Genomic DNA, 26,645 nt, shown 5'->3' on the forward strand with positions numbered 1-26,645 from the left:
AGGAGTGTAAGCTGATTGCATGCTTTTCCTGTTCGTCTGCTAGCAGCTATTCGCGAGGTTCCAGTTTGGAGTGCTATTTTGTATCCAGTTCGGGAGTTTGGTGTTCTGCAGTAGCTGTGCCTGTCTCTCAGAAAGGGGCATATCGCCTAAACGGATTTTAACCCCTTGTCTGCTGAAACGGTCCGTTACAAGAGGGAAGCAAGCGGTTGGAAGAAAGTAAGTAGATAATCTTCCCTTTACGAGTCCTGACAAGTGTGTGTGGGGGAATGGGGGTTGCTAACTCACCCCCCATACATTTACAACCCCTTTAATGCTATGTTCAATAAGAGGCATTCTCCTGAAACCCTTCCAAACAAGATATACTATACTTGTTTAGTCTGTTTCTAATTGTACTGTCATGGACTTGAACATTTAACATGCTAACTGAGGCCTGCAGAATCTTAGATGTAGCTCTTGGGTTTTTTCAATTTCTCTAAGCTTTGCGTGGTCTGATGTTGGAATGAATATGCTGGAGTGTCCACTCCTGGGAAGTTGGCAGCTGTCTTATCATGGTTTGCTGATTATCATGGGCATATGGATAGCAGCTGCTACTTACCCTCACAATTTCTATGGAAGCAGTAAGAGTGTAGTTAATTTTTCTCATACACAGCCTCTAACTTTTTCCCTAGTTTTCTTAAATAAATAATGCTGGTGTAATTTGTCATGTGTTGTTAATCCATTTTTTAGTAACCTAATTTTAAAACCTTCTAATGACCAGTTTTTGTATTGATGTCCTGATCCATAAAACTATGTTCTAAGAGGGTGTACTTTATTCTGCCAGCTAGTTACCAAACTGCATTATTATTTTTTGTTGTGTTGTTAAATGCTGCAGGGACTGTGGTCACATAGGGGGTCATCTACTAATCTGAAATCCACCTACGGTTAGTTGCAATGTTATCTGCGACTTCTCCCCTTTCACACCAGGTCTAAAAAAGTGAGCATGGCTTGGGGGGGGGGGGGGGGGGGGGAGATGGACCGGCAAGCCTGTCTCATTCATCATTTTCTACGCCTGTTTAAGGTGTAGAATATGGTTTAAATGTAAGGCAGCAAGGAAGCTGTCTTACATTTAGAACTGGTGCTGGATGTACCCTGAAAGATAGGACTACAGTACCCTGAAAGTTTATGAACATTAGGGTTATTCACTTTAGAAAAAATATGACTGAGGGGAGATTTATTTACTATGTATAAATATATCAGGGGTCAGTACAGAGATCTATCCCATCATCTATTTATCCCCAGGACTGTAACTGTGACGAGGGGACATCCTGTCCGTCTGGAGGAAAGAAGGTTTGTACACAAACATAGAAGAGGATTCTTTACGGTAAGAGCAGTGAGACTATGGAACTCTCTGCCTGAGGAGGTGGTGATGGTGAGTACAATAAAGAAATTCAAGAGGGGCCAGGGATTTATTCTGATTGCCTGATTGGAGTCGGGATGAAATTATTTTCCCCTTAAGTGTGGAAAATTGGCTTCTACCTCACAGGCTTTTCTTTGCCTTCCTCTGGATCAACTCGCAGGATGACAGGCCGAACTGGATGGACAAATGTATTTTTTTTTCAGCCTTATATACTATGTTACTAATGGAGAGGCCGGCGCCTCTACATAACTGTGGCGGATCCACTGCCAGCGCAGGGCTTTATTAAGATTGGCGTCTAAAACGCTTGTCTTAATAAATGTGCTCAATAGTTCTTAAGGCAGTCCCTTCAAGACACTGCTATTCAATACTAATATTCTAATTGAACGGCTATTGCAGCTGTTGGCTTTCCCCCAAAAGGTGTTGTACTTATTAGTTTGCTGGCTTTCAGTGATTCAGCATCACAAAAAGGGAGCAGGGAATTGCCATGTTGGTTGCATTCTTGTGGAAGGTTGGTCTTTCTAGGTCTCTCCCTGTGGAAGCTCTGGGCAATGTAGAACATGGAGGCATATCTAATCCACACTCCAGCAATATGGCAGGGGGACTTGTCCAGATAAGTAAAACATTTTTTGTTCTGAGAAGTAGTAAGTTATGTACACCTGCGTTGCTTGCTACCTACTCTTGTTAGATGTTGCGAAGTGACACACTAGCTAGAAGAGGGTAAGCTAGAACCAGCATTTTGTGCTTCTTCCCATTATAAGAGAGTTGCTGATAGAAAGGAGCCTTCCACTGACATCACGTTCATTGGTCATATGACCTCTTTGAAGCTCAGTCCAATTCAAGTTGCTCTGCAATATATGACGTTATGCTTGGTAAGCTATGTGGAGGCTGCAGACCTTACCAGAGCACTGCAGCCTCTTCAAGCAGCTGATGGGTTGGGTTGATTGGAGCTGGACCAACACCGATCAGATAAACCCTTTAAGCATTACAAACAGTCCAATAACAGTTCACTACTTACAGGTAGCAGTGGTGGTCCTGTTACAACAAACTTGTGTGTATAATGCCGGTACCGGAGGTTACATCCAGGGTGCCTGAACCGTCACCTTACTTTTATTTCTTACATATGGTACCTTGCAAGAAGGTAACATGTATTACAAAACATGAATCGACATGAAATATATGTTTTATAATTTATCCAGCTGACTGACAGATGAATAAAACACAGGAGTCATGAGCTTGAACCAGCTATTAGAGGATGCAATGGATGGCATGGCCTGGATGAATAATGAAATACAAAAATAATAGATACAAACATTTCAGTGCTTGTCTAGAGGCCCTGGTTTCAAATCCACCTTGGGTCACACTTAAAGCACGCTAAAACAAATCCTGATGAGTAGAATGGCATAATGTGAATAATGCCAAAAACTGATTATACATTATGTACAGGGGCGGACTGGGAACTTAAAGACGCCCTGGAAAATATACAAAAGTGTTCCAGTTTTGTAGTTGGGTTAGAATTGATGGAAGGCAGGGCCAGCAATCCCATAGTGTGGCACATTATACCACCCCAACTGAGCCAAATACCATAGTCCATCACAAAATACTGCCAGCAGCACAAAATACATCCTCAAAAACTTCCACTAGTCGGAGGTGAGTAGGGCTCAGGCAGCCCCCTGGCCATCGGCCCACCGGGAAATTTCTCTGTAAGGTCTATGGCCAATCCGCCCCTGATTATGTATCAATGTAATAATCATCACCATTCTTTACAAAGTCTGCCATGTGAAAAGCACAGTTCTGTCATAGCCAGAAAAGAATAATTCCATGACTTGCTGTCACTAATGTCACTAAGCTTTATCAGTTGACAGTAGGCAGAAGGTCTCTCTTGTCTCTGCTAGTCACTTAATTGCACAGAATTATGCAAAGTCATGTTGACTTTACTAATAATTATTGTTACTGCTTTGGTCAAGCATAACAGTGTTTTCTATTCATGTGTTATACCAGACAGAATTGAGGTGGCATTGTTCATATGGCTTGTTAAAATATTAATAAAACAATAAATTAGACACCTTTATTCCTGTATGTATCGGTGGCTTTGTTCAGAACCTCAGTCCCAAATTCCATCATTTTTGCATGAAGGGTTATTTTTATACATCAGTGGAACCCAACGCTCACTATTATACGTCAATGGCATCCATCAGGTGCCACAATTGTTCATTGTGTGCAGAATTTGCTATGCAATGTGTATAACCGAAACCCCAATGCAGATATGACCAGAGTCTTATGAAGTGTGGGTGCAGTTATAACTCTTATTATGAACTGTAATATTTTGCATCTAGCCTGTTGATATTAAATATGATTATTATTATTATTATTATTATTACATATCTACTATATGCTCTACATCTGTCCAATTATTTAATCTGTTGACCAAGGATGATATCAGACACGCTTGATAGCCAATAATTGCCAATACACACTTAGGGCCGTATTAAAACAAGAGATAGTTGGGCAGATCATCGCTAACAGGCGTTCTTAGGAACGCTCATTAGCGATGATATGCCTGTGAAAAAGTGCTGCCGATTATCCGATGAACAAGCAAACACTTGTTCATAGGTCAGTCACAATTTTCAAGCAAGCAGAAAAATCGTAGTTTGCCGGCGGCAGATCATGCTGTCTAATCACGTTTTTCTGCCGGTAAATAATGATTTTGAATAGGGACAAGCAATAGCATTAGTGATCTCTCCTCTCCATACAGTGGAGGAGATTACTGCATGTAATAGTAGTGGTCACCTCCACTGACAGCGGATGTTGGGAAGGAACGCTTCCTTCCTGGCAATCGTCAGCCTCATCTGCTGATCTAATTCAAGAAATGCTACCAATCACTGATAAGACTATGGAGCTCAGAAAGAGCAGAGCTTTCAGGGTATAAATGACAGGTTTTACAGAATTGTTCCCCATAAAACCATACATCAATCTGCTCAGCTTCTCCTGCTCTATAACATGCTTTCTGCACATTGCATTGTATTTAGTGGTGACAGGTTCTCTTTAACGGTTGTGCTCTGGAATGGATGCTATTGATAATTTCCTGCACTAATGAGTGGTTACACAATAATCTATACCTTCCAAGGGTCAATTATGTTTACACCATATAAATTATTCCTTTGACAGTGACGTGCTAAACATACAAATTAATGTTATCTGCAATATGTACAGTATATCACAGCTTGTAATACAATGGTCATGGACAGATAAGGACATAAGGCCTATTCAGTAATGTTCCCATAGGTACTATGTAAAATCTAACAGAAAACAGCAGTGCTATTTATAACAGCCCGAACCGCTAGGTACTGTATGACAAAAAAGACACAGGTTGCGTATTACCAGAATCTTTCTCGCGTACAATAATAGGTAAATATTACAGGACTTGTAATTATCTATGCAGTCCCTGACTTAAAAGTATGAAACTATATAATATATATGAGAGTATTCTGCACAGAAAGATTCTGTTACAAGGCCAGCTTTAGGGTCCATTCACACGACCGTATTATTTTTTTCCGTGTCCGATCCGCATCCGTTCCGTATTTTGCGGAATAAAATCGGCTCCATTCATTCCTATGGGTGAATTAAATTAGCGGACAACATTCAGTATGTTGTCCGCCACCGTGTTTCCGATTTTATACACCGCAAAAATATGAAGCATGTCCTATTATTGTCCGTAGAAATCTGTCCGGTCCCCTATAGAAGTTAATGGATCCGCAAATATCGGATGACATACGGAATGGTTTCCGTATGTCATCCGATTTTTGCGGATCCGTTTCCGTTTTTTTATTTAAATATTTTAATGAAGGCTCTGCCCTCAGGGGTTGTGGCTAAATAATCATATCTAGCATTTGGTGACGATTGTTGGACACCAACTTGATTGCTCTCCAAAATGTCCAGAATTGATGTCAGCAAACTCATTGTCTTGATCCAAGACAGGCCAGAGATTGCAGACAAAATATGTACCAAGACCGTGTACGAAAGGATCGTTCATGGGAAGAGATCGCGCAGGAGCTCTTGCCTGATGAATGGGCAAGATACAGATCTGATAAACGTATGGGACTTAAGTCAAAATTTATAACCGATAATATTATTTTTTATTGTCTAAAATCTATAGTTAAAAACAATTCCTGTAGCATCCATGATTGCCATCTCCAGGGTGTTGTTCAGACATCTGCACTAGAAAGTATAATGGGTCTAGCAAAGTGACATAGAAAAGTAGTGCTTTTAATAAAATCCTATCATGCATCTTATCAAATTTTATGAAATGCATCTCTGCACAATATTAAATGCAAACTTTTCCTATGTGACTTTGCTAGGCCCTTGCACTTTTCTAGTGCAGACATCTCATCTGCAAGGATGGAACACTGACCCTGAGAAGGGCATGCTATAGGAGTTGCTATGGTGCTCTGATATGAACATTTCAGAAAGCCATCACAGATGGCTTTATGAAATGTTCATTATTCTATGTAAAATTACATAGAATAGTTGTGCTTTTATTAAAATCCAAATAGGGTACTTTTACACTTGTGGCTCAGCGGATCCCAGCGCCATGTTGCTGGACTGCTGCTCCGTCCCCATTGACTATAATGGGATGGGGTGCGATTGGATTTTCGATGCAGCACAAGGCGAGAAGCCGCCACACTAAAAATACTGCATGTCCAAATTTTAAGTCCTGTGTGTTCTCAACATGCTGCCAAGCTGCATTGGAACTCCACCCACGCCCCCATTATAGTCAATTGACACAGAGCGGCAGTCCTACAACATGGCCAATTAGGTGCAGGAAGGATCTTACCCTTTGAACAGCCGGTGTGATCATCTCCGCCGCAAGTGTAACAGTACCCTTATTTTTTTTTATAGAAAAAGCATCTCAGCATAATATTACATGCAAACTTTACTTTTTCTCTTTGGTAGTCCCTGTATTTTTTTTTGAGTACACACATCTCCAAGGATGGAACACTGCGTTCTCTCCTTGAAGATGTCTGCACTATAAAATTACATGAACGTTGTAAGGTGATTATTATTTTTTTTTACTAAAGTGACATAGTAATAAATAACGGATAAATAATATAGTAAATCAAAATGTATTCTTTTTTTGCAGTAAAAAGACTAAAAACAAAATGGAATTCATGTTGTGATCAATTTCGCCGTGAGTTCAATGCCAACAAAGGGCATAGCGGCGATGGGAAACACAAAAAAACCCCATATCTATACACCAAGGATTTACAGTTTATTTTACCTATAATGGCCCTGCGCCCGTAAGTATTTTTTTTTTACAAAAATGTATAATAGCCTTTTTTTTTTTTTGCACTATAATTTTTTTCTTTAATTAGTACTGTGGACAATCTGGAGGCTGAAGGTGACTCTTCAACTGATATAGATAATCCGACACCACCACCATCATGATAAACAGCTGCTGTAGAAATGGAGGATGTTCAAAGACCAGATGAGGAAAGTCACCAGGAAACTTTGCCTCAACAGCCTACTCAGCGTCCAAGCAAAAGAAGGAGGGGAGGCAGTAATCAACAAGCTCCCTCTCAGATGGCCAGAAGAGACTATATTGACTCTCAAGTTTTTGAGTACTTAAACAAAAACAAATCTGAGACACAAGAGGAAAAAATGTTACGTTCACTGTCAACAGGTTTATCTCGAATACCAGAAGACCGCCATATGATGGTACCAAATGTTATGTCCTCTATACTGTATATATTTGAGGGGAATAACCCCCCTCTACATGATCCAGTATGTTGATCAGGAAAAAATGCGACAGGCACAGATTCGATCGCAAACAAGATCCAATATACCGTCTGCAACAAGTATGTCACAGATTCCTATGCCTGCTCAAACAATGCAAAGCAGTTCCACATTTGCTCCGATAGTTCGCAGGGGAAGTGGTCCATACACCCGTGAACTTTTTGATTTGTGATTTAATTTTTTTTATTTATAGTTTTATAAAAAGTTTTTCGAAATCAATTAAATTGTCTCAGTCTTTATTAATGTAAATTTTTTTTATTTTTTTTTATATTTTATTCAGGTATTTGACATTTCGGCACAAACACTCATGCAAGTGTCAGGTCCCATTGCATTCAAGTGTAATATTAGGAATAGTTATTATATACAAAGGAGCTTGTCTTTAAAATCAATTTTTTTTTATATTTTTTGAAACAACATTTTTTAAATATAAGTTGAATGTGATATTAGAGGGTATTTTTTAAATTTTGAAAAATTAAAACTCTATAAATTAGAGTAAATTTATATTAAAATATTTAATGGTTTATTTTTAATTTATATAAAAAATTGCATATAGGCCATGAAAAGTTTTAATACATTTTTCAATTTTAATTTTTTAAAATAATACCCCAGCTCGCAAGCCCACGTCAAGGGTCCACATTACCTTGCGAGTCCCTAAACTATCACTAAAAATAAAAAAGGAACTAACTAACTAAAACATTTTTTAAAAGTTGTTAAATTTGATCCCAGAGACCAGATGAAATTAACGACCACCACGGATGGCATCCATCTGCCACGACAATGCTCCCTCTGGACTGCAAAGGTAGTCCGCATAGCGTTCCTGGACAGCTAGTCCAGCTGTTCCAGGTCTTCCATGTCGGACTTGTTCAAAATTGACTGGTGTGGTAGTCAAGTTTTGAAGCAGTTCAGCATCCAAGGTCACATTGTGGATCCTGGTGAAATTGTGTAAAACTACACAAGCTTGGACCACCAGGGTGACATTTTCCTGATTTTGCATTGACGACATAAATACTCTCCACTTAGCAGAAAATATACCAAATGCGCACTCAACAAACCGACGGGCACGAGTCAGTCGGTAGTTGAATATGCGCTTTCAGTTGTCTAAATCGCGCCTGGGGAAGGGCCGCATCATATTGGGTTATAATGCAAACCCTTCATCAGCCACGATTACAAATGGAACCGGGGGACCTGCTGATCCGAGTAGTGTTCTGGGCTCTGGTAGGGCTAACTGATTGGCGTGAAGTCGCTCACCCATTCTGGAGGCACAAATGATGCGGGAGTCTGATGTACTTCCATAGGCCCCGATATCGACAATTACAAACCTGTAATTACTGTCAGCCAAGGCTAACAGCACCACAGAAAAGTACTGTTTGTAATTAAAGTACCGGGACCCTGAGTGCCATCAAGTTCCATCAAGTGCCCCAAGGCAGTTTGGAAACTGCTCAGAATCTTGAAAACCCTCGGCGATACGTAGCCAATCTACCGCCTTGGGGATGGGCATCACCGCTTCCCTGAGATGTTGCCATATGATTTGACACGTTTGGCTGACTATACCAGAGATAGTAGAGACTCCCAGCAGGAACTCGAAGTGCAGCGAAGCAAAGGAGTTTCCAGTTGCCAGGAATCTGTAAGATATAAAAAAAATATATATATATATAAGTAAAATACTGTGTGATAAAGTATTAAGGGCTATTCTCATCTCATAGTATGATAGGTTACGGTTCCCACCTCTTGAAACCACACTTATATCGAGAAAGGTCCACCACCAAGCGCTTATCCACGTCTTTCTCATAAAACTGAATTGTAGCGTGTAAACCATGTTCCTTTAAATTTTTATGAGGCTGCCGGAAATAGCTGAGCTGGGCTTGGCTATATTTGTCTGGACCATTTAAAATAATGGATGGTGGCTGCACATGCGCTGTGCGCCCTCCTTCACTTTGTGTGCTATGTTCTCAATATCATTGTTGGTCCAAGCTGTGGGATCCACACCCACAAGACAATGGGGGCATATCCTAGCTATATGCCCACATTGTCTGAGAAGTGAAAACCCCATTAGAAAAGAAAGGCATTGTTAAAGACTACACATTCGGGCTACATAACATCATAAATTAAAGTTATGTGACCCCTGCTAGTGGCAGATGCCACATTAAACAAACCACAATGACAGATCTGGCATGCGGTAAAAAAATTAGGTAGACTGATCTATCTGTACACATGAGAAGCGGAGAGACGGGTCCGCATTTGCTATACATTTGTGAGATGGATCCATATCCGGATCCGTCTACAAATGCTTTATGTCTGCAAGCTGATTGCGGGATCCAGCAGCCAGTTCCAGCAAATGAACTGCTTGCTGGATCACTCAGCCTCAAGTGTGAAAGTACACTAAGAATACACGGTACCCTATGAACATTTTAAAAGTATAATATCATAAACCTATAACAATTTTTTTTTTATGAAAAAAATTGAATATAATATAAAATACTATATTAATTATATAACATAATTGAAAAAAAATGCAGCGCCTCATGTTCGTATCCTGAAAGGTTAAGTACGGACGAAGAGATGCAAGCAGGCGATCAAAAGATTCCACAGACATACGACAAAACTGGTAAAATTTCATAGGGTCCTGCCGCAGGTCTGCATATAACGCATGGAAGTGTCCCTTCTGGAGCCTTTGTGAGACAATAGGATGCACCCATTGCCTCCGCCTCCTCCTTGGTTCTTTTTCCAGCATTTGGGAATTACTTCCAAAGCGCCGAGAAAGGAGCCAGCGTAGAAGCAGTTCACGTTCAAAGTAATTTGCCATGGTTGTCGCACAGAAAACAGTAAGAATCCAATACCAGCAAGGCACAAGATACCTACTAAGCTCTATCCAACTAGAAAAGCACATAAAATGGCACCTAAATTTATGAGCATGTGACTTTTCTACATTAGTTTCCTTGACAACTATGAATATATTATAATATTTTATTCTCTCCTCCTTTTTTTATACTAAACCGTTTTTTTGCGGATCGTTTTTTATGGATGACATACGGAAGCCACTCTTCCGTTTTTTGCGGACATGTGGATCCGTTATTTGCGGATCGGCAAAACGGAAAGGATTACATACGGTCATGTGAATGTAGCCTTACCTTGTACTGTAGAGTGGTAATAATATTCATGGCTGGATGGAAAATAATTATTAATATTGCCACATTTTTCACCTTATAAGATGAACTTTTTTAGGGGGAAAATGTCAGTGCGTCTTATAGGGTAAATACTAATGAGTATTATGGAAGCGCTCATTAGTACTGTAGGACCGAGGAGCGGTGAATGCAGTGCTCTCTGTGCTGGCTCTGTACTCTCCCCGCCCTGGTCTTCATCTTCCAGCCCTACAAGCTGTGCTGTGACCTGCGCACAGCGTGAGGACGTAGGCACTCTCTATGACCTCACGCTGTGCGACGTCAGGTCACAGCAAAGCACGGGAGGAAGAGTGCTGAATCCCAGGAGCAGCGGCAGCATCTGGAAGAGAAGAGGTAAGTTACATAGTAACATAGTTGATTTTTATTTTTGTCTGAGGTCTGATGTACATTGGGGTCTGAACTGGGGTCTGATAAACATTTGGGGTCTGATTTAAGATCTGTTTGGGGATCTGATTAAAGGGGTTTCTCGAGATTTTGATAGTGATGACTTATAATGAGAATAGGTTATTAGTATCTTATCAGTGGGGGTCATTAAAATGAATGGGGCTGAGTGCAATACCAAGCGCAGCTGCTATACAATGTATGGCGTTGTGCTTGGTAAGCTGCGAGAAGGAAGCAGCACTCACAGGAGCGTTGGTGTCTTCTCAAACAGCTGATCGGAAGAGGTCCAATGTGTCAGACCCTCACCATTGAGATCCTGATGACCTAACCTGAGGATAGGTCATCAATATCAAACTCTCAGAAAACCAATTTAGCATTGGGGGTCTCATCTGAGGTCTTTTTAGGGGTCTGAGCTACTGTCTAATTAGCATTGGGAATCTTATGTGAGGTATGATTGGGGGTTTGAGCTGGGGTCTAATTAACATTGAGGGTCTGATCTGAGGTCTGTTTGGGATCTAATTAGCACTGGGGGTCTGATCTGAGGTCTTTTTGGGGGTCTGAGCTGCAGTTTAATTAACATTGGGGGTTTGAACAGAGGTATGATCAACACTAGGGGTCTGATGAAAAATATATTTTTTTCTTACTTTCCTCCTGAATATGGAAAAATGAACCAAGCCAGCAAAGGAAGCAATATGGATATTAACAATACGTTAGTAAGTGCCTTGTATTAACTTTCTCTACATTTGTCGTCTGTCTAGTGATGAGCGGGAGGTGCCATATTTGATTTTGCGATATATCACGAATATTCGATTGACTATTCATCTTATATTCATCGAAATCGAATATTCATCATTATTCTATTTATCGCAAATAATATGCGATTTAATTATTTGCGTATTGCGATTTTCTTTTAACTGTGTAAGGCAACTTTCCTATTGGTTGGCTATTTAGAATATTCACATTTTTTTTCCAAATCTGTACAGTTTTTCGCATACTCCTCCCCGACAAGCTTCCCCGTCACCATGAGAACGCCTGTGGGTTAGAAAATACCATTGGATCTGAGTTTTCCCTGAGATCGTGAAAACTCAGATCAGATGGTATTTTCTAACCCACAGGCGTTTACATGGTGACGGGGACGCTTGTTGGGGAGGAGTATGAGAACAACCGTACAGAAAAAAAATGACTAATATTCTAAATAACGAATATATTTGCTATATTGCTATATATTCGTTTTTTAGAATATTCGTCATATTCTAAAACACAAAGTTATAGCAGTATAGCGAATATTCGTGAAATTAACTAGTGCCTCTGTTTGTCTCACATCCATGGGTATCATCCTCCGACATTATATCTTCACCCCTGTCTCCAGGACTTCTCCCATGCTACACTCATCCAATGGAGCTCTTTACAATATAGCTTAAAATTTATTTTAGATTGGTTAACACAGGCATGTGCATGTTTTGCTCGGCCAAGTGTGCATATATTTCCAATAGTGAGAGTGAAGTGAGCCACAGCCAGAAACCTAGGTAGCAACTTAACCCCCTACCTCAGAGAACAAAAAGACCAGACAAATTGAAGTGCAATAGCATTCCCAGACATCTGCCATTAGGGGAGACTCGGGAGACCCCCATACGCAATAGATGGCCAGCCAGTCCCTCAGAAATCAGCAGAGTTGAAAGGCATTAATCTAATGTGTATGGCCAGTTTTAGACTTACTTATGACATTCACAGATTTTAGTGTTGGCATTTTACATTCCATTGTCTTCATACAACCTGATCTCCTCATACATATCTCTTAACTGTGTTGTCTTTAACTTCACACATACGGTAACCAACTCTGGTAGTCTATTTCAACAGTCTACATGCAGCAGTAATTGTCTGGCCAAAAGCTGACATTTATGTCAGAAAGACGCAGGATGCCCATCTGAACCCATTATAGTCAATGAGATATATATGGGGTTGTATCTGGCTTTGCCGATTATGGTAAACTCCGGTAGTCTGATCATCTGCCAGAATGGACTACAGGAGTTAGTTGTTTATATGTGAACCAACTTTAAACTTGTTGCATCACCGTGAGCATTATATGTGTTTTGGCAGGTATAGTAGAGGGATGGCTGGTGCAGCTATATATACAGTCAGGTCCATAAATATTGGGACATCTACACAATTCTAACATTTTTGGCTGTATACACCACCACAATAGATTTGAAATAAAAACAAACAAGATGTGCTTTAACTGCAGACTGTCAGCTTTAATTTGAGGGTATTTACATCCAAATCAGGTGAACAGTGTAGGAATTACAACAGTTTGCATATGTGCCGCCCACTTGTTAAGGAACCAAAAGTAATGGGACAATTGGCTTCTCAGCTGTTCCATGGCCAGGTGTGTGTTATTCCCTCATTATCCCAATTACAATGAGCAGATAAAAGGTCCAGAGTTCATTTCAATTGTGCTATTTGTATTTGGAATCTGTTGCTGTCAACTCTCAAGATGAGATCCAAAGAGCTGTCACTATCAGTGAAGCAAGCCATCATTAGGCTGAAAAAACAAACCCATCAGAGAGATAGCAAAAACATTACACGTGGCCAAAACAACTGTTTGGAACATTCTTAAAAAGAAGGAACGCTCCGGTGAGCTCAGCAACACCAAAAATCTCAGAAGACCACGGAAAACAAATGTGGTGGATGACTGAAGAATTATTTCCCTAGTGAAGAAAACACACTTCACAACAGTTGGCCAGATCACGAACACTCTCCAGGAGGTAGATGTGTATGCGTGTCAAAGTCAACAATCAAGAAAAGACTTCACCAGAGTGAATACAGAGGGTTCACCACAAGATGTGAACCATTGGTAAGCCTCAAAAACAGGAAGGCCAGATTAGAGTTTGCCAAACAACATCTAAAAAAGCCTTCACAATTCTGAAACATCCTATGGACAGATGAGACCAAGATCAACTTGTACCAGAGTGATGGAAAGAGAAGAGTATGGAGAAGGAAAGGAACTGCTCATGATCCTAAGCATACAACCTCATCAGTGAACCATGGTGGTGGTAGAGTCATGGCGTGGGCATGTATGGCTGCCAATGGAACTGGTTCTCTTGTATTTATTGATGATATGACTGCTCTTGTTACTGGCACATGATGGGGGGCCCTCTTGTTACTGGAACATGATGGGGCCCCTCTTGTTACTGGCACATGATGGGGGCCCCTCTTGTTAATGGCACATGATGGGGGGGCTGTTGTTACTGGCACATGCTGGGGGGCCCTCTTGTTACTGGCACATGATGGGGGGGCCCTCTTCTTACTGGCACATGATGGGGGGGGGGCTCTTGTTACTGGCACATGATGGGGGGCCCCTCTTTTTACTGGCACATGATGCGGGGGCCCTCTTTTTACTGGCACATGATAGGGGGCCCTCTTGTTACTGGCACATGATGGGGGGCTCTTGTTACTGGCACATAATGGGGGCCCTCTTGTTACTGGCACATGATGGGGGGCCCCCTTGTTACTGGCACATGATGGGGGGCCCTCTTGTTTCTGGCACATGATGGGGGCCCTCTTGTTTCTGGCACATGATGGGGGCCCTCTTGTTACTGGCATATTATGGGGGGGCTCTTGTTACTGGCACATGATGGGGGGCTCTTATTCCTGGCACATGATGGGGGGCTCTTGTTCCTGGCACATGATTGCGGAGGTTCTCTTATTCCTGGCACATGATTGGGGGTGCTCTTGTTCCTGGCAGATGATTAGGGGCCTGGAGGGTGCTCTTGTTCCTGGCACATAATGGGGGGGGACTCTTGTTACTAGCACAGGATGGGGGGCTCTTGTTACTGGTACATGATGGGGGTTCTGGTTGATGGCACATGATGGGGGGCTCTTGTTACTGGCACATGATAGGGGGGCTCTTGTTCCTGGCACATGATGGGGGGGCTCTTGTTCCTGGCCATGATTGGAGGGTGCTCCTATTCATGGCACATGATTGGGGGGGGGGGCTCTTGTTCCTGGCACATGATTGGGGGGGGGGTGCTCTTGTTCCTGGCACATGATTGGGTCGGGGGGGATGCTCTTGTTCCTGGCACTTGATTGGGGGCCTGGGGGTGCTCTTGTTACTGGCACATGATTGGGGGGCTCTTGTTACTGGCACATGATCGGGGGCTCTTGTTACTGGCACATGATTGTGGGGCATCTATGGAGGAAAATTTTACTGGCACATTATTGTGGGGCATCTATGGGGGCACTTATTACTGGCACATTATTGGGGGACTTTTTACTGGCACATTATTGGGGGCACTTTTTACTGGCGCATTCTTGGTGGGCACTATAGGGGCATCTACGGAGGCCACAAAAAATGGGTATTTTACATGGGGGTCTCTGTACAGTAGCATTTTATACTGGGACACATTATGGTGGGTACTGTGAGGGAGAGGAGTACTATGGGGTCATCTACGGGGGCACTAGGAAGGGGTATTTTATACTTGCAAATTATGGGGGACACTGAGGGCATCTACTGGGCACTATATATGGGGCATTTTATACTGGTACATTATGGGGGGCACTAGGAGGAAGGGGGGAGAGGAGCACTATAGGGGTATTTACTGGGGGCACTATATATGGGTATTTTATACTGGCACATTAAGGGGGCACTATGGGGATATTATCTCAACTGGGGGCATTACAAGGGGGTATTTTTTGCACTGTCACATTATAAGGAGAATTATTTCTATTGGGGGGATTATGGTGGGCTTTATTACTCCCCCATGGTATGAGCCCCCTAGTAGCAGCACCAGCCTCTCCCTGCTCTACGACCCCACTGCCCCTTCTCCAAATCCTTACTATGAAATCTTTCTCATTAGGAGAAAACACAACATCAGCTCCGCCGAGCCCCCCAGTCAAAGTGTTGAAGTGGTGTCCGAGATCCACAAGGGCCAAGTCAAGTAATTGTATGTTTTCATGTGAAATTTGTTTATGTTATACACATATAGCATACACTGTGCCAGTGTGTGCCACACAATATACAGTATACCTTTACACTGTGTAGTCTGTTCTATAAGCACCATTGTTTTGTGGCGGCGGACAGAAAATAATCTGGAAGTGCCCCTCCCGAGACCAGGCTCTGGATCCGCCACTGCCTCGGCCTTGCTGAAGTCGCCTGGCGGCTGCCCCGCAACCCAGTTGGAAGGTCCGGGCTGACTGTCAGATGATGACAGGGCCGGCGCCACAAGGAGAAATCTCCCAGGTCGGCCCTTTACAGAACTCACCAGGGCAGTGATAGGTCAGCTGTGCGCGCAGCGCTGAGTCGTCACATCAGACTCCTCCCCTGGGGCCTGGGCCCTGTCGTAAAGTGAAAGACCGTGACAGCTGCTGCGCGCAGGAAGTTAAAAATTCCTGCTTGGAGTCAGGTGCGGTGCTGGCAGCTGGCGGTGAGTCACGTTCAGCAGCCTTCAGTGTACTGCCACTTGCCCAGAAAACAACTCATAGGCGGTAAGAAAGTAACTCAGCATTGGCTCACCTCACCTATTATACTGTATACTGTATAATTTATACATACATATGTCATTCAGGAGCATGGAAAAGCTGGGTGATGGTTTTTTCACCTAGCTTTTCCATGCTCCTGAATTGCATATCTGCTTATAGGCATATATATTTATAATAGCTGAGCCTGATCTATCATAAGCAGATATGCCATTCAGGAGCATGGAAAAGCTAGGTGAGAAATAGTCACCTAGCTCTTCAATGCTCCTGAATGGCATATCTGCTTATAATAGATCAGCTATTATAAACAGATATGCCTATAGGCAGATTTGCCACTCAAGATCATAGCATGGAAAAGTTAGGTGAGAAATTGACACCTAGCTTTTCAATGCTCCTGAATGATATATCTGCTTATAATAGTTCAGCTATTACAAACAGATATGCCTATAGGCAGATATGACATTCAGGGGCATGGAAAAGCTAGGTGACTGTTTATCACCTAGCTTTTCCATGCTTCTGAATGGCAGATCTGCATATAAAAGCTTAGCTATTATAAACATGTATGCACATAAGCAGATATGCCATTCAGGAGCATGGAAAAGCTAGGTGACTATTTCTTGCCTACCTAGCTTTTCCAAGCTCCTGAATGGCATATCTGCTTATAATAGATTAGCTTTTATAAACACATATGCCATTCAGGATTCAGGAGCATGGAAAAGCTAGGCGTGAATAGCTATTACGTGCTCCTGAATGACATATCCAGCAGCACTAGTTAACTCCTTGGGGGGTGGCTATACATATACAGCAATCTACAGTATATAGATGGCTGTATATTTAATCTGTGGCCAGAGATGTACACTTAGGCTAAGTTCACACGGCAGATTTTTCACACGCAAACCCGTGCGTAAATCTTCTTCAAAATTACGCATGAACTTTAATCCAATAGACTTGAATGGGATTACTCAGACTCATTCACACTTCAGACTTAACGGGTGCGTGTTTTAGCATGCATAATTTTGCATTCTGCTTTGCGAAAAAATATAAGTGCTGTCTTATATTTTTATGCAAGTCAGGGCCGTAATCCTACTGAAGTCTATTGGAGTTGAAGTTATGCGTAATTCACGCGGAATGTGTATGTAATTCTTGCAGAATTGTGCATCTATTAACATAGCTAAACTACAACTACTCCCATCATGGGACAGAGACTGTCCCATGATGTGAGTAGTTGTAGTACCTGCAGCGCTGAGGGATGGCTTTTGCACATCTTTTTTTTTTTACTGTTAGGTCTACGACTCCCATCATGGACAGACACTGCCCATGGTGGTAGTTATACTCCAGGTGCTGAGGGACAGATCGCAGCGGGTCTCACTCCTGAGACGCGCTGCAATCCGCAGTTATTAACTACACAAGCCGCTTGTGGCAAGCGAGCGGCATATGCCTCTCCTACTTAATGGGGGGGGGGGGGGGATTATTGGCGTAATGGGATCGATAATGCAGTCTTTTCCTACCTGCCTACTCAATGGGGGATCTACGTACTATGTGAATTTCTACCTACCTACTGTATGCAGGGGCACTATAGAAGGAGTGTTTATATAGAGGTGCTAAGGGTGCTGGAAAACTGCTGCTTCTAAGATGTTTGCCTTCCAGTTATGCAGAAATGAGAAAAGGGATGAGTCTGATCAGAGAAGACTTCACCTGTGAGTACAAACCTTTCCCAACGTGGGAGCTTTAACACATAGGATCTTTGCAGGATTCATGTAAAAATTTGTGTTTTTCAAAACAATTTATGGAACAATGCTAATCATTATTGCAGTACGCAGCCCTGCAGGGTGAGCGAATGTGAGGTCACAGGGGTAGTTACTAAACCAAGGGTGTTCTTGGTACTCACAGTTTTTGATATACCCTGGGCTGGCGTACAGCAGTGATGGAGAGGCTGGCACATGGATCCTCTGGGGTACTCTCTGTATATAGGGACCAGGCCGGGTGGTAGGTGAGGTGCCCTGGGTGTTGCAGGCTTAGTGTGCCGGTGGCAAGATCCCTTTAAGTTCATGATGCCAGTGCTGATAACGGTGGCACACCGATTTATTGTAGGAATAATTGAGGAACACAAGTTGCAGTGAACCAGAACTTCCTTTTTTCTGAACAGTTCAACTATTTACAGTCTTTAGTTAGTTCCACATGTAAAAGGTTGTAACAGGCAGGCTTCATATAAATGGCAGGCAAAGTCCTTGCAAGATACTCAGAGGGAATAACACTTACAGATCAGGCTGTATTTTCCTCAGTTCCTGTCTGGCTTTCTCCAAGGCCCGTATGCCCTATTGCTGGCTTTATCCTTGGGTAGGGAAACCTTCCTCTGGTATATGTCTCCCTGCTGTAGAATATCCTTCTGCCCTTCAGCTCTCTATTTGGCTGGGTAAAATTTGGCTCTGCACTGTACTTTTAAAGGAACTTCAGGAGGCAACTTCTTCCCCTGGATGCAACTTCTGAGCTTCTGTGCTCAGGAAACTAAGGCAGGCTAGACTGCACTAACTAGCCTCCTGGACTAAACTGCACTGCCCCCTTCCTGTCTGGGCCTAACTATATATACTAGGGGGTTCCCTAGCTCCCTTTACTGTCTAGGAGGAGGAACTACCGGCCTGGTACAGGAGACAACAGGAAAATATACACTATAATGCAATACAAAATACTGTATAAAATACAATGACCATGTTCCACAGGAGGTGGAGAATAACGTGGCCAAATTGACCCTTGTGTAGTGCCCACATTTACCTAGTGGGACACTACATAATCATTAATCAAGATGCTTACATTTTGTCATGTAGTTTTGCAAATGTGTTTTATTGGGTATAAAACCCATTGCACAACACCATGTTTCATATAGCATGCTACTGTGGATAAAAAAATATCTCCAAATAGATTAGAAAATCTTGAAAATCATGAAAATTTTGTACTAGGCCCACCAATGTGTAAAAATGGAGTATTGTCCAATTTTGGGCCCCTCTATATAAGAAGGACATGGCTGAACTGGAACGGGTGCAGAGGAGGGCGACCAAGGTAATTAATGGTATGGGGGGATTACAGTATCAAGACAGGTTATCAAGCTTGGGGTTATTTAGTTTCGAGAAAAGACATCTTAGGGGCTATCTGATCACAATGTACAAGTATATGAATGGACAGTACAGAGATCTTTCTAGGGATCTTTTTATACCTAGGCCAGTAACCATGGCAAGGGGGCATCCTCTATGTCTACAGGAAATACGGTTTTACTGTCATCACAGGCAGAGATTCTTTACTGTGTAAGAGCAGTGAGACTATGGAACTCTCTGCCACATGATGTTGTTATGGCTGACTCAATAAACAAGTACAAGGGGGGCCTGGATGTTTTTCTGGAAAGTAATAATATTACAGGTTATGAATACTAGATTTATATGGATAGAACGTTGATCCCGAGATTTATTCTGATTGCCATATTTGGAGTCGGGAAGGAATTTTTCCTCTGTCATGGGGCAACTGGCATCAGCCTCATGGGAGTTTTTTGCCTTCCTCTGGATCAACACAGTAGGGTTTTAAAAAGGAATGTTTTTTCTGAACCTTTTTTACAGCGCTGAAAACAGGAGCCAAATTCTCATGTGGTATAAAAAAAAAAAAAAGGAAAGTAGCTATTTATTCTTTTGTCAACGCGTTTCAAGGGCTCACAACCTTCTTCATCAGAACAATAAAAGCATATGTTGAGTCACATTAAAACATCGTCTTTTAAAAGGTATTTTGGCGCGCAGGCCAGTGGTTTGCTGGACGGGGAACTGGTGTGTATGACGTTACTCATGACGTCAAGTGGAGAACACCCACAGTCCAACTGTCACTGAAATCGCTAGTATCCCGCTATACATCAAAAAAAGACTGTTCTCAACAGGACACGCCAACAGGTGAAATTGACAATGTGCCGTTTTTTTCCCCTGATGACACAAAATATATGTGTGAACTTTTCAACAATCTGGAAGATAACCTAAAACCAATTCCACTCTCTGGACATTATGTTTTTAAATATTTATCTGCAAGAAAATATAGCCCCCAGAGGCCTCAGGATAGACATCCCCCTACCTTTCCTGATGATAAGAATTTTGTGTATGAATGGAATGATTACCTTGACCAATGCGCAGCAGGCCTAATGAAAATCATCACAAATAAAAGAAAAGCCCTGGCTGATCACCACACTAATAGAATAGATGAAGAACTACAGAATTTCACATCCCATCCAGAATTTTCAATGATAAATCATAATCTCACAAACAGAATATATTACAATGAACAGAACATCATAGCGAACAAAGCCAATAAATTACAAAGAGATAGAGCAGACAAGGAGCACAATAGATACAGACTACCCAAAATCAGAAATCCCCATACCCCTGAAGAGAAACAAGAACTTCCAACAATACCCCTCAGCAGCAACACGTCACAAAGAACAAATACACAATACCCTAGGTCTACAGCACCATACAATACCAAAACCCATTCGTTCACACAACCACTTTAAAAAACCTAACAATCAAGCTCATAGTAAACCAGCCAATATCCAAACCACAAGTAGGGATCCGCGCTACACATACACCAATCCTACTCTACCCACCACTACCATTAGGATGGTACCATCTCTACCACCACCTCTACTACCCATACCCCTCTCCGAAATAGAAACCATAACCCAGCGACCCAGCTGCACCCCCGGCCATACACACAAGGGTCCTGCAGAACCTGCATCCCACCACCCCAAGAACGACACCCACAGTGCACCTACCCCCTCCACGTTACCCGACACCACCTCCAATTCCTCGCCTGACGAATTCCTAACGAAATTCAGAGCCCTCAGAACCAAATACCTTGATTTTAAATCCAAACACAATATACCATCCAGGTCCCACTCTGACAATACAAGTACACTCCCCATCCCAACCAACTCACCTGGGGAAACAAGCAGTATTCACAATAGCCACTGCAATAAAAGACCGCATAACGTCACTCCGACCATAGAAGAAACCAACCTCCTATTGGACACCTCAATTACCAATATAACGGTACATGAGACATCATCATACAACATCATGAGCACAGCCGGGGATACCATCATTGATAATACCATGCCGGGAGCCACCGCCCTGGTTCCTTTTTTAGGTTCTGCGAGAACTCTACCTCCCATACATATATTACCCAACCTACAGACACAGAGGAAGCCCCACCCAAAAAATCACCCCATCCCTTATCACCCAGTATTACAAACCCAACCCGGGAAAAAGAAAATGAGAACACGAGGGTGTAGGGGAGGCAAACAACAAGAAAGGAAAGTCTGTTTAGACACAACCAAACAGAACAAACCCTCCCCTGATAAAAACGAAACACCCCAAAAAGACCAAGCAACCACAGTAAAAATATTCAACCTTTCATCACACATCCTTTCCACATTTGAATATAGACTATTACAGAAAGGACTCTCCTTCTGTCCATATAATCCGGTCGACCCATTTGAACTTTATTTAGACATACAAAAATTCTGAAAAAATCTCACAATCAAAAGGCATTTTGAATCCAAAACTACAAAAAACACAGAAACCCCGCCACAAAACCCTGAAATCCCCCATGACCCCTCGATCTATATACATCAGGAAGTACACCCGAAGTCCAATTTTTTCCCCTTACAAAGCCAGGGACATTTCATACCAACCTTCTTTGACCTGATATCAACAGACATAAAAAAGATGACGGCAAAAACAAAAAGATCTATTTATGCAGAAAACAAGAAAACACTGAGATAATAATCCATCCAGCTGACAAGGGAGGGGGCATTGTCCTACAGGACTATATGGACTATGAAAATGAGGCACAGAACATCTTAAGAGGCCCAACCTATTATGAAACAGTCCAAGAAAACCCCTTCCCAGCTCTTACTAAAGAGCTGACCACCCGAATCAAAGGTGCTTATGAGCAACAGCTCATAAATAAGAAAGAAAAAAACTTTCTAACACCAAAATCCCCATGCATCCCATATTTCTATCACCTTCCAAAAATTCACAAAAATCCTAAAAAACCTCCAGGCAGACCAATCGTATCCAACACCAAATCAGCCACCATCAACCTGTCCCATTACTTAGATCTATTCCTACAACCATATGTTCGCACGCTCCCCAGTTATCTACACGACTCTTGCCAACTGATCCGAGAATTGAGCGGAATTCCATATAAAGACACATACTCTCTGTTCACTATAGATGTCACTGCATTGTATTCCAACATACAAAACGACCTAGGGATAAAATGCATAAATAGAGTACTATCAAACGATAAAAAATTAAAACCACCACAGATAACCTTCCTCCTAGAAAGCCTAAAATTCATTTTGGAAAATAACTTCTTCATCTTTAACCACACCACATATCACCAGTGCAGGGGGACCGCGATGGGGACGAAAGTGGCACCGTCTTTCGCTAATCTGTTCATGGGCGAATTCGAAAAGGAATACATCTTGAACATCTCCAAACCTAATAAACACATCGTCTACTACAGAAGATATATAGATGACCTGTTCATCATCTGGGATGGTAATGAAAAACAAGCCCAAGACTTCTGCACCCAGCTAAACGCCACAGATTGGGGAATTTCTTTCACCCCAAATTTCAACAAGACACAGATTGATTTTCTCGATATTACAATCACCAGCGTAAACAACCATTTCATAACCAAAACATACTTCAAAACAGTAGACACAAATAGTTATATACATTTCACAAGTTTTCACCACAAAAAATGGCTCCAAAATATCCCCTACAGCCAATACAAACGAATCAGACGAAACTGCACACAAAGGGAAGATTTTATCCGACAAGCTAAAATAATACAAAAAAGATTCAAGGAAAAAGGGTACCCCAAGAAACTAATAAAGGACGCATACGAAAAAACCACACAAATATCACAAAAAAACTGCCTAGAGAAGGGGATTAAGAATGAACAAAAATCCGACATGCACCTAAGCTTAATCACCAATATAACACATCTAACAAAACCATCCGTTCAATATTAGCCAAACACTGGCATATTTTACAACAAGATCCCTATCTTGATAAATACCTGCCATCACAACCAAGAATCATCTACAGAAGAGCCCCCACTATGAAAAACATGCTAGCCCCCAGCAAACCAAAACAACATGAAAAAACCTCAGAAAGGGATAGGCCAGACCAGAAAGATAGCTTCAAATGCGGAACAAAAACCTGCCTATGCTGTAAGGTTATCACACATAACCGCACACATTTTTCCTCAAACAAAAATGGGTCCACCTTCATGATTAGACATCATATGACATGCCAAACCTGCTATGTGTTATACCTCATCAAATGTAAATGTGGCCTCCAGTACGTCGGACGCACAACCCAGGCCCTACATAACCGTCTAAACCAACATAGATACAACATATGCAGACAATACCTCAAACACAGCCTCTCCAGACACTGTGCATCAACAATGGAAAAAGAAAAACATCCCCTAACCATCACCCCAATTGATTTCATACCAGAAAATCCCTTTAACAGATTCAATACCTTACAAAAGAGAGAAGTATACTGGATATATCAGCTGGACACCCTTGCACCATATGGACTCAATGAAATTTCAGAAACCATACTATAAACAAAAATATGAATTGACAAAAATTGTCATCTAAATAAATAAATAAAAAATTATACCCACAACCCTTCTTATCACAATAAACTAACATACATACCATACCCCTAGTGTGCCCACCCCCCACCCCCACCCATCTCCTTGTATATGTATGTGTGTATATATATCATTACCATTTCCATTGTCATCTATTTATTTCTATATTTTTACTTTCATTTCTATTTTTTTTTATTATTATTATTATTATTGTTATACTTATTTCTATCTATATTTATTATTTATTTATTATTTATATATTTTTTATATTTTTTTATTTGTATTTGTATTTTTATTTATTTTTATTTTTATATTTATTTTATTATTTATTTATCTATTTATATTTATTTTCACTTTAATCTAATCCATTTTCTATTAAAATATAATACATATTGTCTCCCCCCCCCCTTTCCTTTCTCTCTTTCCTTCTCCCCCACCCCTTATCCTTCTATCTCATGAACAAATATAATTAATAGTGTACCCGACCAGGTCAATAAAAATATATGAACACACTATAACAAAATGTTGCCACATCAAAACATATCGATAAAATATAACTTCCCTTCCTCCCTACCCCCCCCCCCTTTTTTTTTTTCGCACCGGTTGCTACATAATAAACGCTAATACAGCGACACTACCTGCTGACTATATGTCTACTGCCGGCCCCTTCCAGCCCGGAATGCTAGTAAAAACACAATTTATATAAAAAACAAATAAACAAAAAGAAAAAAACATCAAAACTAACCCATAGTGCATCCCCTCCTCACCCCCCCCCCCCCTCCTCTCGGTAAGCGCCAGACCGGCGCACCGAGGCGAACATTACCCATCTCTAGACCTGACTACAGACCGCAACTGACGACCTGCAGCTTGCAAATCCACTGCCGATAAACCAGAATACTAGGAACAAACATCACTTTCTCCCACTAGAATACCCATTAAAATATGATTATACAAAACATGAGAGGAGAGATTATATATGATTATACAAAACATAGGAGAGAACCATGAGACGCAACCCCTAACCAGAAATAACCACCGCACCCTCATTTCTACCTGAGTAATCCTTTTCAAAACAATGCCAAAGAATATACCCTCCATCCTCCACAAGAAAATAAACACCGGGACATTGCTGTATCCACAAAAATGCTGCGACCTGTGATACGCCTCCCCCGCTGTTCTTTAGTGCCAGATCTGCTCACCAGAAGAACTTCGATCACCCTGAGACCTAGCAGCAGACCACAGTCCGCTACTTACAGTAAAGCATAGCGCCAACACAGTCCGCCACCTGCAGTACTCTAGAGCGCAACCCAGGACGGACCCCCCCTATCTTACCATGCCGTCATTCACAATAAATCATAGCGTTTTCACAGTCCGCCACTTACAGGTTTTCAGAGCGCTACCCAGGACTGACCCCCTTACTTTACAGTGCTGTCAGCAGCTCAATATACACACAGCATTAGATCGTGAAATTTAATATGCCGTACGGCCAGCACATATAAACACCACTCTAAAATCACGCATACCATATAGATAACAATCAGCCATTATACAACAGCGATCACCAAACCCCCAGTGACAGTTAGACAACTGTGGGCGTTCTCCACTTGACGTCATGAGTAACGTCATACACACCAGTTCCCCGCCCAGCAAACCACTGGCCTGCGCGCCAAAATACCTTTAAAAAGACGATGTTTTAATGTGACTCAACATATGCTTTTATTGTCCTGATGAAGAGGGCTGTGCGCCCTTGAAACGCGTTGACAAAAGAATAAATAGCTACTTTCCTTTTTTTTAAATACTACATGAGAATTTGGCTCCTGTTTTCAGCGCCGTAAAAAAGGTTCAGAAAAACCATGCCTTTTTATCTCCAATACTTATTTCTCTTGCCACACCTGGGGCAGAGAAAAAGGAACCTTGGCAGCAGTACAGGACTCTGCACGCTGGACGGGAGAATACCAGCATAAGCATTATACAGTTGTTGTGGCTCCACACAACAACATATGGTAAGCGCTTCCTGTATATAGTGCGACAAGATAAAAAATACAGCCACACACACGAGGCGCGGCCTCCTGTCTCTTTCTCTCCTCTTCTTTTACAGTAGGGTTTTAGGTTGAACTCGATGCACTCGTCTTTTTTTCAACCTTACAAACTATGAAACTATGAATATAAATTGATCAAAAAGTCACATCTACTCAAAATGGTACCAATAAAAGCTTCAAATCACAATGCAAAAAACGAGCACCGACATGAGAGGGACCTCCACTAATCACCTATTTATTTATTTTTCTCTTTTCTGGTCTTACAGAAAGAAGACCAAATTTCTTTGGATCAAGAAACAAAGAATATATTTTTTTTCTCAACAAAAGGGTTAATGACGGGACTTTTTTAAAACTGTTGTGTGTTTTTTTTGGGGGGGGGGGGGGCTTAGTAGTGGAATCGGTCTAATAGACTGCCTCCATTACTAAGCTGAGGCTCAGCGTTAGCCTGTAAAACAGCTAGCGCTAACCCCTCTTTATTACCTTGGTACCCACCATTACCGGGAAGAGCCGGGTATCGTCAGGCTCTGAGCAACAAAAAAATTATGCTTTGGGCCTGGAGAAGTAGCATGCTGGTATTATTAGGCTGGCAACAGCAAAAATAATTGGCCTTTGCCTCCCTGGTAACACCAGGATGCTGCTGTTTGTTTTTGTACCTGGCTGGTCATGGAAATAAGGGTTCCCCAT

This window comes from Bufo gargarizans, chromosome 2, assembly GCF_014858855.1.
Source record: "Bufo gargarizans isolate SCDJY-AF-19 chromosome 2, ASM1485885v1, whole genome shotgun sequence".
Taxonomy (NCBI): Eukaryota; Metazoa; Chordata; class Amphibia; order Anura; family Bufonidae; genus Bufo; species Bufo gargarizans.